Raw genomic sequence first — 14,635 nt, 5'->3', positions numbered from 1 at the left:
GTACTTACTTCGCAGTCCCTGCTGAACTGCTGCGAGTCTTCCTTTGCATTATTCATGATTTTACCGACCTTCAGACGTGACCTTCGCTCTGGCCTCGTTCTTCCCCCGCAGTTCTAGGATCCTGTTTTAGAACGAATGTAAATACCACTTCGAGGCAAGAGCGTAGGGTTGCCTGGTCCCTCTTCGCCACCGGCGGGAGGTTTTTGGGGCAGAGCCTGAAGAGGACGGGGTTTGGGGAGGGGAGCGACTTCAATGCCATAGAGTCCAGTTGCCAAAGCGGCCCCTTTCTCCAGGTGAACTGATCTGTAATAGCCAGAGGTCTCCAGGTAGTACCTGGAGGTTGGCAACCCTACAGGCAACCCTATGTCCAACTGAAGCATCGGAACAAAAAGAGAGAGACAAGGAGTTTGACTTGTGTAGACGGGCAGTTAGATTTGAATGTCAGTCACATTTCTTGTGAAGATTTCAGTAGCCCTATTTGTTACCTGTACATAGGTAACAGATGAGGAACAGCGATGCTAGAATATTACAAAGAGAGAGCAACTTGTTTTTCTAGGCTTCAAGATGGGCTTTTAACCCAAGAAAGAAGGGAACCTGAGCAGGCTATGTGGCGAGTGCTTTAACTTACAGGCCTGAGGCTCTGCTGTGCTGTGTTGCCGCATAATCACACAGCTGAATAGAAGAAAAATAGTTGGTTTCTATACCTTGCTTTTTCTCTACCTTTAAGGAGTATCAAACCACTTACAATCACCTTCCCTTCTCCCCACAACAGGCACCTTGTGAGGTAGGTGGGGCTGAGAGAGTTCGGCGAGAACTGTGACTAGCCCAAGGTCACCCAGCAGGCTTCATGTGGAGGAGTGGGGAATCAAACCCGGTTCTCCAGATTAGGGTCCGCCGTTCATGGGTAGGAGTGGGGAATTAAACCCAGTTCTCCAGCTTAGAGTCCGACACTCTTAATCCCTACACCACGCTGGCCAACTTACAGAGAGCACTCTGTGCCGCTCTCAAGAAATTATTATTTCCTCCCTTTCTTCTAGCTAATACAGATCACATTTTGATAGGTATGTGTTTGAGAACTCATCTCTTGTTCCTATAAATTGAAAACAGTTCTAATCGTAGGACTGCCACCTCCAGGCTGGGAAATTCCTGGATATTTCGAAGGCAGAGTCTGGGGGGAAGGAAGCGATCCTCAGAAGAATAGACATTTTCTCCAGGGAAACTGATTTCTTTAGTCAAAAGTATGTTGTCTCTGAGCATGGCGTTGGCATTTCTGGCTAGTTCTCTCCAACGTATTTGTTTTTTTAAGGAAACTTTCTTACAGCGCATTCCTGAGGTTTCGACGCGAAACCTCTTAGGAGGCGGCGTGACCTCGCTGCCAGCGTAAGTGCGTGTAATCGCTGGCGCGGCCTCTCCGTGGCGCAGGCCACGGTGTAGAGTGGCCGCGCCGGCGCCGGGAACGGCTGTGCTGCGCCTGCTTTTTATCAGGCACAGCCTCGCTGTTCCCTATGGGGCGAAAGGCCCCGGTAAAACAAGAAAAAGCTGCGAAACAGCTTTTTACGGCGTACGGGAAACAGTTTTACGGCATACGGGAACTGGCTTAGGAAGAGGCGCTGCTGCGCCTCTTCCCCGTCGTCCCCATACGCCGTCAGCTCAGGGATGGGCTGTTATTGCTTTTCAACTTCATTTGGCAGCCATCACAACATTTTCAGTCGCAATGAAGTCCACAGGAGAAACTTTGTGCTTCAGCTCCTCTGCTTGTCATCTTTAGTGGTTGAATACAGTTTTGGAGTTCTGGGTTTCACAGGCTTGCCGGGGAATCGGATGCATGTAGTACTAATTCACAAAGCAAGCTTACATGTGTATTTAAGCAGGGAGCAAACGCCATGACAGCAACAATCTAATTTCTGCCTCGGCCCTCAAAGAGATGCTCTGACAAACCATATCCTCAGATTTGGCTGCTGTTCAGAATTTTTTTTTCTGCATCAGCTGCCACAGAATCTGCTTCAACTTAAATAACAGAGCCTGTTCTTTAAGAGAATACTCTATGTCTTTCCACTGTGCAGCCTAATGGCTACGCCAGGGGTTCCCATAGGGTTGCCAGATCCCTCTTCATCACCGGTGGGAGGTTTTTGGGGTGAAGCCTTAGGAGGGCGGGGTTTGGGGAAGGGAGAGACTTCAATGCCATAGAGTCCCATTGCCAAAGTGGCCAATTTCTCCAGGGGAACTGATCTCTATCGGCTGGAGATGAGTTGTAATAGCAGGAGATCTCCAGCTAGTACCTGGCGGTTGGCAACCCTAGGTCCCCTACGTAGTGCCTGTGGGTGCCATGGTGCCTGCTGACACCTTTCCTGGCACTTTCCAAGTGTTTTTAGAAAGTTGGCATGGCCAGGTGGGTCTTTGTTGCAGACTCTGCCTCCTGTGGCAGCCATTTCGTGGCTGTGCCCACCATGCTGTGTCAGGATTCCAAAGATGCCCTCAGGATCTGAAAGGTTAGGGACCCCTGGGCTAGGCTATGCAGTGGAAAACATGAATAAAATAATTTCAGGTCACAACTGCCTCCCAATTTTTGTGTTGGACATCAAGTCACTGTCGTGAGAGCCAGCGTGGTGTAGTAATGGTTAAGAGAGGTGGTTTGAAGCGGTGGACTCTAATCTGGAGAACTGGGTTGGTTTCCCCACTCCTCCACATGAAGCCAGCTGGGTGACCTTGGGCTAATCATAGTTCTCTTAGAGCTGTCTCAGCCCTTCCTCCCTCACAAGGTGTCTGTTGTGGGGAGCGGAAGGGAAGGTGATTATAAGCCGCTTTTATTCATCATTAAGAGGTAGAGAAAGTCAACATATAAAAACCAACTCTTCTTCTTCTCCCCCCCATAGGGTATTCAAGGCAAGAGACCTTCAGAGGTGGTTCGCCATTGCCTTCCTCCACATCACGCCCCTGGTATTCTTTGGAGGTCTCCCCTTCAAACAGTTGTCAGGGTTGGGGCTGAGAGTTTATGACTGGTCCAAGGTCACCCAGCAAGTTTCCATGGTAGAGTGGGGATTCGAACCTGGGTTTCCCAGATCCTAGTCTGACACCTTAACCACTAACCATGCTGGCTCTCCTTCCCAATATATTAGATATATGAAAATGTGCATAGTTTTGCTTTTTTAACCGTTTGTTACAAAATCATGCATTGGCGTGTGTCTCTCCCTGTGTGTGGACAGGGTAGGGGGAGAGGGGAGGGTCTGATAAGTGGTTTCAGTTTTAGTTGACAGACCCCTGCTAAGATTTATGACACAGTGTAGTATATGCATGCTTCTTTGTAGAGGCTTAAATCATGTCGTGCAAACTGGCCTTACCTTTCCACTGGAAATAATGGTACCAGTCAGAGAAATGCATTAAAAAGCATCTTGGATGCTGGGTTATAATAATGGTGCTATTAGCAAGAGGTGCAAAATGTCAGCGAAGTAATGGGACATCGCCCTCCCCCCTCCAACAACATGGACCCTAAGGATTTAATGCACTTCTGTATACACTGAGGATGATGATCTGTGTTATCAATAGGCATTTAACCTTGTTGGCTTTGAGAGAAAAAACTTTTTTACATCATCTGAAAAACTGTCCCACACTCTGTAGTTTTGGGCACAGCCAAGTAGAGATGAAGCAACCTCTAGATGTTGGTATCTCATTGCTTTTGGCTCCATTTCTGTTCTCCTGGTAATTTAGGGATTCCCTGTCTGTTCCCCTTCCTAATGCATTTTTCTTGGTCTGCCAACGCAGCCATTTTCTCCAGGGGAACTGATCTCTATCGGCTGGAGACCAGTTGTAATAGCAGATCTCCAGCTAGTACCTGGAGGTTGGCAACCCTACTGATAGCTGACAAGGGAAATAAAAGGTTAAATGCTAAGACCATAACAGAAATAAAAGAAAGAAGTGAGATCTCAGGATAACTAGATGCAGACAGGCTTGCCCCAGCCTTCAGAATAGCCAGGTATGCAAGGCCATTCCTGAACTCCATCTCCAGTTGCTAGATAGAAATTGCCAAACTCCGATTTGGGAAATTCCTGGAGATTTGAGAGTGGGAAGGTGAAATCTGGCAAGGAGCGAGAGCGCAGTGGGTATGTGATGTCACTTTGGGGAGGGGCTGTGTCTCAGTGGTAGAGCATCTGCTCAGCATGCAGAAGGTCCCAGGTTCAACCCCCGGCATCTCCATTTAAAGGGGCCAGGCAAGTAGGTGATGTGAAAGACCTCTGCCTGAGACCCCTGGAGAGCTGCTGCCGGTTTGAGTAGACAATACTGACTTTGATGGGCCATGGTCTGAGTCAGTATAAACCAGCTTCATGTGTTCATGTGGTCACTTCTGTTTCCAGCTACTACCTGGAGGTTGGCATCCCTACCTCCCATAGGTTCATGGATGAAACAGCTGAGTTCTTCTTTTCAGGGGTAAGACAGCCTCCTGTCCATCACAGGCACACTATGCTCTATTCCCCCCCCCCCCCTGAAATGTGCTATATTTGATACCTTGAGTAAGTAGAACAAAGCTGCGAGGAATAGTACTTGGAAAGCAAGCTGTAAATTCTTGGAGTTTTCCTTTCAGAATCCTTTACATTTTGCAACCTGCTCTGCTATTAACCAGGAGGAGCCTGTGTTTCTGTACACAATGCGATTTAACCTACAAGGAGAGGGGGAAACACATATCTATTGTCTAATCCCACAGGACTTAATTAGCTCATGAGTAGATGCTACTCTGAGTATTTGGAAGGCAGAGACGAGCAAACAGACGTTTTTGGTGCTCGGCCCCGTACCTTGCCTGCTTCCCCCTTTGGGGTGTAATGAAATGTCAACCACCCAGACCTTGACGGGATGTATAAAAAATGCTGATCCCACAAGAGGACGAGGCTCTCTGCTGGGCTTCTGGGAGCATTTGGCCAAGCTTAGACACCATGGAGCCTATTATGTTTAGCGAGCCATCAGATTATTATTCCAGATCGTTGGAGCGGCCCTAAGAATTGTGGCACGTGCTGTTTTAACAACGCTTCCCTCCCCTTCTGGTCCAACGGAGTTTGTGAATCCATGTTCCAAGGGCCAGGTGCTCGAATCCTACGAAAGGAAATCCTAACAGGTAGAAGGTCAGTGCGCCAATTATCCCCAGACCCTTGAGGGATTCTCATTATGGGATGTGCAAACTAATAAACCTAACCGTGCTGTGTACATGAAGCGACACTCAAATCGGCAATGCGCTCCTGCTTTTCTAAATGGCGCACTGCTGATGTAATACCATTTTTCTGCATTGGATTTGTACTCGGTACAGAGCCGGCGTGGAGTAGTGGTTAAGAGCGGTGGACTCTAATCTGGAAAACTGGGCTTGCTTCTCCACTCCTCCACATGCAGCCTGCTGGGTGACCTCGGGCTAGTCACAGTTCTCTTCGAGCTCTCTCGGCCTCACCTACCTCACCAGGTGCCTGCTGTCGGGAGAGGAAGGGAAGGAGATTGTAAGCCAGTTTGATTCAAACTCAGTCCAGATCTCCTTAAAAATGGACCGCCACAACTCTCCCGTTTCGATAAATTAAGCCGGCTTCTCTCTCTCTCTCTCTCTCTCTCTCTGTGTCCCGTAGCTTTCTCTCTGCATTTGCCGCCTCCTGTCATTCCACGCAGTCCCACCCCTCATGGAATCTGTGTGCACCAGCAGCATAAAAGGTCGAAGTTTTTTTTTAAGACAAGTCTGGAAGTGCTTCAGATGTTATCATTACTGACAAAGGTGCCTTCCACAAGGTTGTTAAACTGCAGAGAGGGGGAGAGAGAGAGAGAGCTCACCAAGATGGCCACCACTATAACCACAGGCAATGTGAAGAGATAAATGGTTGACCCTCGCCCATGTCAGGTTAGGATTGATGCCACTATCAGCTCTACTGCCTTTTCCAATGTTTTTTTTTTTTTTAAGAGAGATCTCTCTCTGATAGAGTGTGTTATCTAGTTACTGCCAGGAGGGCAGTAGCCCCTGGGCACGGCTGGGGAGGGGGAACAGAGAGAAGGGGGGGAGGTCATTCAAAGAGGACAATCTTTGTTGGATTAAAGGAGAAAAAGGACCTTGCTTTAAAAAGGGAAATCAGAAGAAAAAATCCAAGTCATCCCTAAAAAGGGGGGGGATATGCAAAAATGCTTTGTCTCCCCCACCCTCTTTCCCCCCCTTTTCCCTTTGCTGGCCTGTGGGCAAAAAAATGGGAATTCTTCTAGCAGAAGGTAGTAGTACATTCAGATGACGCTCTCTGTCTTGCCACCGGATCAAAACTGCTGCGGTTGAGAATTGATGAGGCTGGACCTTTTGCGATAATAAAGTTGCACCTAATAAAGAATCTGTGCAGAGAGGGTGACATACTATCTTTTGCACTGAACTATCATAGAATCATAGAGTTGGAAGGGACCACTAGGGTCATCTAGTCCAGCCCTCTGCACAATGCAGAAAATTCACAACAACCTCCCCACCACGCCCCAGGGATCCTTCACTCTTAGTGGGCCTTCAGTTTATCCCTTCGCTTGTGATACTAAACACACTCAGTTCAGTTCATCATTGGGAATAGGGATCAATATGACTCCAATGTATTTCTCCCCAAAATCTCCAGGTATTTCCCAACCTGTAGCTGACAACTCTGATTACAAATACCATTTTTTAAATTACCTTTTTGGCATCAAGTCACAGCTGACTTATGGTTGACCCCGTAGGGTTTTCAAGGTAAGAGATGTTGAGAGGTGGTTTGCCATTGCCTGCCTCCGCATCACGATCCTGGTATTCCTTGGGGGTCTCCCATCCAAATACTAGCCAGGGTCAGGGTTGAGAGTGTGTGACTGGCCCAAGGTCACCCAGCAAGTTTCCACGGCAGGGTGGGGATTCGAACCTGGGTCTCCCAGATCCTAGTCTGACCCCTTAACCACTACTCCACACTGGCTTTCTTTGTCCCTTTCAGAAATACCAATTGTGGAGACATTTGTAATGGCTGGAATGGACAGAGAAACTTAGGGTACCAAAGAAGAAGCTCTCCCTACAAACCCCAGCAGGCAAGGGTAACAAATCAGCTTCCACTTGCAGCTTCCTCTTACAAGAGACAACTTCAGGTTACTGAGTACTGGAAATGGTGAATGGGGGATAACATCATAGAATTGTGGGTCTCTGGAGAGGCAGCATGTAAATTTTATAAATAAATAGAATTCCTCACGGCATGCTGCCCAGCTTACGTTGAAAGGCTCAGTAAAACACCAGCATGTGGTGGAAATCATATGTCACCAGTGGGAGTGCTTGTGTGGGTATATCTCTAGTTAAATGCGTGCTCAGTGCTTGCATGCGTAGTTTTGGTGAAGTATGGTGATTCTTCGCTGTTAGAAGATATTCTGCTAGCATGACACTTAACCATACTGTTGCCCTGATCACATGGGCAAAAGTTACATACCTTGCAAAAGAGCAGCCAAGGGGTGTAACTAGGGTTGCCAACTTCCAGGGGGTGACTGGAGATCTCCTGCTATTACAACTGATTGCCAGCTGATAGAGATCAGTTCACCTGGAGAAAATGGCCGCTTTGGCAATTGTACTCTATGGCACTGAAGTCCCTCCTCTCTCCAAACCCCACCCTCTTCAGCCTCCGCCACCAAAATCTGCAGGTATTTCCCAACCCGGAGCTGGCAACTTTAGGTGTAACTATAGTTGGGCCTGGATGTTCAATTATGCTTAATTATGTGGAGTGATTATTAGGATTGCCAGTTTGAGTACCCAGCTTGCTGGGGGTAAAGGGTAAATGACTGGGGAAGGCACTGGCAAACCACCCCGAAACAAAGTCTGCCTAGTAAACGCCTGGATGTGATATCACCCCATGGGTCAGGAATGACCCAGTGCTTGCACAGGGGACCTTTACCTTTTATTAGGGTTGCCAGGTCCCTCTTCACCACCAGTGGGAGGTTTTTGGGGTGGAGCCTGTGGAGGGGAGGGACTTCCATGCCATAGAGTCCAATTGCCAAAGCGACCATTTTCTCCAGGGGAACGTAGGCGGGCAAGAACCACAATTTCCTGGAGGTCTCCTGCCATCAGTGGGCAAATGGGCACCAAAACGTCCCACCCCCTCTTGTGGCAGCTCCAGCTCTTTGGACTTGGCTGCCAAAAGAAGGGCGAGCAACACTGTCTTGGTGAGTATTCAGGAAGCGCTGCAAGGCAGGAACTGTTTAGAACAGGGGTGTCAAACATAAGGCCCACATGTAGGGTTGCCAACCTCCAGATACTAGCTGGAGATCTCCTGCTATGACAACTGATCTCCAGCCAGTAGAGATCAGCCTGAAGAAGGCAGGGTTTGGGGAGGGGAGGAGCTTCAATGCCACGGATTCCAATTGCCAAAGTGGCAATTTTCTCCAGGTGAAAGGATCTCTATCAGCTGGAGATCAGTTGTCATAGCAGGAGATCTCTAGCTACTACCTGGAGGTTGGCAAGCTTATTCCTAGGGTGATGAGACACCAAATGTTAATGAGGATCTTCAGTTGCTATTGCCAGAATAAGAACAACAAAGAAATTAGTTCTTCTTCCAAAAAGTCAGTGTTCCCAAGATAAGAGTATTTTGGCAATTCGCCTTGGAAGTCCTGTGGAGAGGGCTATTGGTAAATGTCACAGTCATCTTTTTTACCTTGTTGGCAAACAAATTGTTTTTTTGGGGCGGGGGTAATAAAGATGCTGCAAAGCATTTTTTTTTGTGGGAGGGACATGGGCTGTTCTCAATCCAAATGCTAGGTAGTACATTCAGATTGTGCTATCAGATGGAACCGGCTCTTATTTCCTGCATTTGTTCTTCCAGACTGAGCAGCATTATGCAATTATGCTTGCTTTTAAAACTGAGTATTTTACATGGAATGATGCTGTAGCCAGTTCATGACACATTACGGGAGTGATAATGCATACAGATAGGCTAAAGAAAGCAGGTTGCCGATGTGCTGGAAGTGGAACAGGATATTGCGCGGGATATGGAACGCTCAGTTCTTGGAGATTAGGCACTCCTGGCTTTTTTTGCGTTGATGGGAAATCAGATGAGAGACCTCGGCAGCTAAAAGTCACGTATCTAAAAACAGAAAGGGCACTGCAGAACGCTATCTCGCCGTATGCTGGCTTCTCAGTGTGTCCTACCAGAACTGAGTCATGGGGTGATCTAATAATGTATATATAATGTCTAATCTACTTGCTTTAATATCTGTACCTTTATATGGAGAAAGGTAACTACCGATCAAAACAAGAAGAAACGCTTTTTTAAAAAAACAGCAGGCTCAGATAGAACATTGCTTTTATGTATGTTTGTATGCATTTAGTGGGAGGGAAGACGACATGGTATATCCTGATCTTGGAAGCCAAGCAGGGTCAGTACTTGGAGGGGAGACCTGCAAAGTGTGACGGCCAGCGTGGTGTTGAGCCACGAGTGGAGAACCACAAGAGCCAGTGTGGTGTAGTGGTTAAAAGTGGTGGTTTGGAGCTGTGGACTCTAATCTGGTGAACCGGGTTTGATTCCCCGCTCCTCCTCATGAAGGCAGCTGGGTGACCTTGGGCTGGTCACAGCTCTCTCAGCCCCACTTACCTCACAGGGTGTCTGTTGTGGGGAGGGGGAGGGACGGTGATTGTAAGGCAGTTTGATTCTCTGTTAAGTGGTAGAGAAAGTCGGCATATAAAAAACCAACTCTTCTTCTTCTCCAAAGAAGACTCTGCAGAGGAAGGCAATGGCAAACCATCTCTGCTTCTCACTTGCCTCAAAAGCCCCTTGCTGAGGTCGCCAGAAGTCATCTGTGACTTGGTGACACTTGTTGACACACACAAAAAACAATTTCAAAGTCAAACAGTCTCAAATGTAGAGTTTTAGAAGATCAGTTTACTCCAGGGGTGGACAACTCCTACGTGGTTTCAGAGGGTAGCCATGTTGATCTGCAGTAGAACAACTAGACTTGAGAACAGGAGCACCTTAGAGAAACAAGATTTTCAGGGTGTGAGCTTCTGAGCTTCTGAGAGTCAATTCCCCTGGAGAAAATGGCCTCTTTGGCAATTGGACTCTATGGCATTAAAGCCCTTCCCCTCTCCAAACTCCGCCCTCCTCAGGCTGTGCCCCCCAAATCTCCAGGTATTTCCCAACCCGGAACTGGCATCCCTGTTCACACCACAACTGCCCTATGAGGATCGGTTAAAACACTTAGGGCTATTTAGCTTGGAAAGAAGGCGGCTAAGGGGAGACATGATAGAGGTCTATAAAGTTAGGCATGGTATGGAGAAAGTGGACAGAGAGAAGCTTTTCTCCCTCTCTCATAATACTAGAACGTGGGGCCATCTGCTGAAGCTAGAGGGAGAGAGATTCAAAACTGATAAAAGGAAGTATTTCTTCACACAACGCATAGTTAAATTGTGGACCTCCCTGCCCCAGGATGTGGGGATGGCTGCCAACTTGGAAGGCTTTAAGAGAGGAGTGGACATGTTCACGGAGGAGAGGGCTATTCATGGCTACTAGTAAAACTGGATACTAGTCATGATGCATACTTATTCTCTCCAAGATCAGAGGAGCATGCCTATTCTATTAGGTGCCGTGGAACACAGGCAGGATGGTGCTGCTGCAGTTGTCTTGTTTGTGGGCTTCCCAGGGGCACCTGATTGGCCACTGTGTGAATGGACTTCTGGACTTGATGGGCCTTGGTCTGATCCAGTATGGCTTTTTTTATGTTCACACAAGATTTGGCGTCTCCCGTTGGGCTTTACCAGCCTGCTACGTAAGGAGAGTAAAAATAGATAATAGCCATGATGCATACCTATTCTCTCCAGGATCAGAGGAGCATGCATATTATATTGGGTGCTGTGGTACACTGGCAGGATGGTGCTGCTGCGCCTGCAGTCGTCTTGTTTGTGGGCTTCCTAGAGGCACTTGGTTGGCCACTGTGTGAACAGACTGCTGGACTTGATGGGCCTTGGTCTGATCCAGTATGGCTGTTCTTATGTTCTTATGAAGGGGGAGGGGCTCTTAGAGGGCCTCCCCCCACCCTTTGAGAGCCTGCCCAGCATTGTGTTCGCCCGGCTCTCTCGCCCTCCCTGCGAAAGCATTTGATCAAACCAATATCCCATGCCCTTAATTAATTACCTCTGGTGTGAAGAGCCTTTACCTTCTGCGTTGGGAAATTGCAGTGATTACCCCCATGCTGAGAATGAATTCTCCCTCCTTTCTTCCTCCAGGATTTACATCTCCCCCCCACTTTCGTGCTTCTGTCCACTTGAAAATAAGCCTCTCTGCTGGCTTAGGAGAGGGGCAATGACCTAAAACTGCCCGCCTGGCTTTTTCCCCTTCTTCTTCCCCCCCACTAATCAACAAGCGGAACTATTTCCAGTTGGCTTTGGAGTCGTCTTGCTGCATTTGAGGCTGCCCCTGTCGGAGTAATTAATGATAGTGCTGTTGTTTATGGACTTGAGTTGCTAACACTCTTGGCTGGAAATGCATTTCTACCTTTGGGGCCCGCCAGCTTCCTGTTTCCAGTCCCACTTCACTGGTCCAGGTCAATATTTTCTGTGTAAATAGATTTATCCAATAATGGCTGGTGGGAGGCTGTGCCATTCATCAGCCCCCTAGCAAACACGCCGGGCCAACGTCCACTAGAGCTCCGCTCCGTGGAAACCCAAGAGGCTACACCAGTATAGTTTCGAAGAGAATTTTCCTCCTTCTCTTATTACAAGCACAGTCCTGTAGCATGCAGGGCAGCCTTAATTTGACACTGGAAGGACTGGAAGGCATTAACTCCTCGGTCTTAAACAAAAATCCCATTAACCTCAATGGGATGTTGGTATAGGCAAGTGCGAATTGATTTTACTAGCCACTCATTCATGAGGCTATTGCGGATTTGGCTTTATGACACCCTAGGGTCGCCAACCTCCAGGTACTAGCTTAGGGTTGCCAGGTCCCTCTTCGCCACCAGCAGGAGGTTTTTGGGGCGGAGTTTGGGGAGGGGAGGACTTCAATGCCATAGAGTCCAGTTGCCAAAGTGGCCATTTAGTACAACTGATCTCCAGCCAATAGAGATCAGTTCCCCTGGAGAAAATGGCTGCTTTGGCAATTGGACTCTATGGCATTGAAGTCCCTCCCCTCCCCAAACCCCGCCCTCTTCAGACTCCATCCCAAACACCTCCTGCTGGTGGTGAACAGGGGCCTGGCAACCCTACGACACCCCCATGGGAGAGATATTTCTACTGTTGATGTGTGAATGCAGGGCTCTAGGTAGACCAGACCTGTGTCCAGGTGGCAACTTCTTCAGGCACAATAGTGCTAAATGGAGAGTGCAAGGAAAAGGACTTTATGGAAGATATCCACAGTAGTAATCAGTTTTGTACAATAGCCAAAGTGAAATGCCTTCTTTAAACAGTCTCTCTAGGAGTTATGTTATGTTTATTTCTAATTGGCTCAGATAACAGAGTGGTTCTCCCTATGTACACACAAAGGTTAGATCTGTGTAAAATTCCTGCTTGCTCTAGAGCTGTTGCGCAGTGGAAACACAAGAGAAAGAATACGGTAGCTGCTTGCACTGATTGCATCCCCACTTGCATTTCTGCCCTGTGCAATATCTTGTGCAACCAATTCCTGATCACCGTAATCTATAAGGCAGAGAGGGCTCAGTGTTGCATGAGTTCTTGCACAAATGGAACTGTGCTAAGTCTGTTTGTGTTTCTTCTCGCACATGGCTGGATCAAAGCCATGGTTTGGAGTTGCACCTCCTTACTTGTGTTAGATAGCTGGACTCATTTCCGTTTTAAGAGGGCTGATTCTACCTCTCCTGGCTGGGACACACATATTTGTAGATAGCCATATTTATAGGATGCATTCATAAGAACATAAGAAAGGCCCTGCTGGATCAGATCAAGGCCCATCCAGTCCAGCAGTCTGTTCACACAGTGGCCAACCAGGTGCCTTTAGGAAGCCACAAACAAGACGACTGCAGCAGCACCATCCTGCCTGTGTTCCATAGGCATGCTCATCTGATACTAGAGAGAATAGGTATGCAGCATGACCAGTATCCATTCTAACTAATAGCCATGAATACCCCTCTCCTCCATGAATAATGTCCACTCCCCTCTTAAAGCCCTCCAAGCTGGCAGCCATCACCACATCCTGGGGCAGGGAGTTCCACAATTTAACTATGTGTTGTGTGAAAAAAATATTTCCTTTTATCTGTTTTGAATCTCTCACTGTCCAGGTTTAGCAGATGACCCCGTGTTCTAGTATTATGGGAGAGGGAGAAAAACTTCTCCCTGTCCACTCTCTCCAAACCATGCATAATTTTATAGACCTCTATCATGTCTCCCCTTAGCCACCTTCTTTCCAAGCTAAACAGCCCTAAGCGTCTTAACCGCTCCCCATAGGACAGTTGCTCTAGTCCCTTAATCATTTTGGTTGCTCTTTTCTGCACCTTCTCAAGCTCTGTAATATCTTTTTTTAGGTGTGGTGACCAGAACTGTACACAGTATTCCAAGTGTGGTCTCACCATAGATTTGTACAAGGGCAGTATGATATCAGCAGTTTTATTCTCTATTCCTCGTCTAATTATGGCCAGCATGGAATTTGCCTTTTTTACAGCAGCCGCACACTGGGCTGACATCTTCATTGAGCTATCCACCCCCACCCCAAGATCCCTTTCTTGGTCTGTTGCTGCCAACACAGATCCCATCAGTGTATATGTGAAGTTGGGATTTTTTGCCCCAATATGCATCACTTTACACTTGCTCACATTGAATCTCATTTGCCATTCTATTGCCCATTCTTACAGTATGCAGAGATCCTTCTGGAGCTCTTCACAGTCCAATTTTGTTTTAACCACCCTAAATAATTTGGTGTCATCTGCAAATTTGGCTACTTCACTGTTTAATCCCAACTCCAGGTCATTGATGAACAGGTTGAAAAACACCAGTCCCAACACAGATCCCTGAGGCACCCCACTGCTCACATCCCGCCATTGTGAGAACTGACCATTGATTCCTACTCTTTGCTTCCTATTTTTCAGCCAGCTCTCAATCCATAAGAGGACTTGTCCTCTTATCCCGTGACTATGAAGTTTGCTTAGCAGTCTTTGGTGGGGGACTTTGTCAAAAGCTTTTTGGAAATCCAAATACACAATATCCACAGGCTCATTCCTGTCCACATGCTTATTGATGCTTTCAAAAAACTCTAAGAGGTTAGTGAGACAAGACCTACCCTTACAGAAGCCATGTAGGGTTTTGCCCAGCAAGCCTTGCCCTTCTATATGCTTGACAATTCTATCTTTAATAATGCTTTCCACTAATTTACCCAGAACAGACGTTAAGCTGTAATTTCCTGGAACCTTTTTTATAAATGGGTGTTACATCGGCCATTCTCCAGTCCTCTGGTACAAAGGATGATTGAAGGGACATATTACATATCTTTGTTAGAAGTTCAGCAATTTCCCATCTGAGTTCTTGAAGAACTCTAGGATGAATACCGTCTGGTCCCTGTGACTTGTTAGTTTGCAGTTTGTCTAGACCTTCTAGGACTTCGTGCCTTGTTACCACTATTTGCCTCCGTTCCTCATTTTCCCCTCTCCAAAATCTCTGTTCAGGAGAAGGAATCTGCCCTGTATCTTCAACAGTGAAGACAGATGAGAAGAATTC

The 14,635-nt window shown here is 47.3% G+C and overlaps 1 protein-coding gene across 1 annotated transcript in view; it reads left to right on the top strand.

Annotated features, from left to right (window-relative positions):
- The window catches only part of PKHD1 (PKHD1 ciliary IPT domain containing fibrocystin/polyductin), a 195,801-nt gene that overhangs the window by 69,537 nt on the left and 111,629 nt on the right, over window positions 1-14,635 (top strand). The gene's annotated exons all lie outside the window — the stretch shown is intronic.

The sequence above is a fragment of the Euleptes europaea genome, chromosome 10, assembly GCF_029931775.1.
Source record: "Euleptes europaea isolate rEulEur1 chromosome 10, rEulEur1.hap1, whole genome shotgun sequence".
NCBI lineage: Eukaryota > Metazoa > Chordata > Lepidosauria > Squamata > Sphaerodactylidae > Euleptes > Euleptes europaea.
The sequence above is the reverse complement of the archived record's forward strand: the minus strand, read 5'-3'. Positions and strand labels throughout refer to the sequence as shown.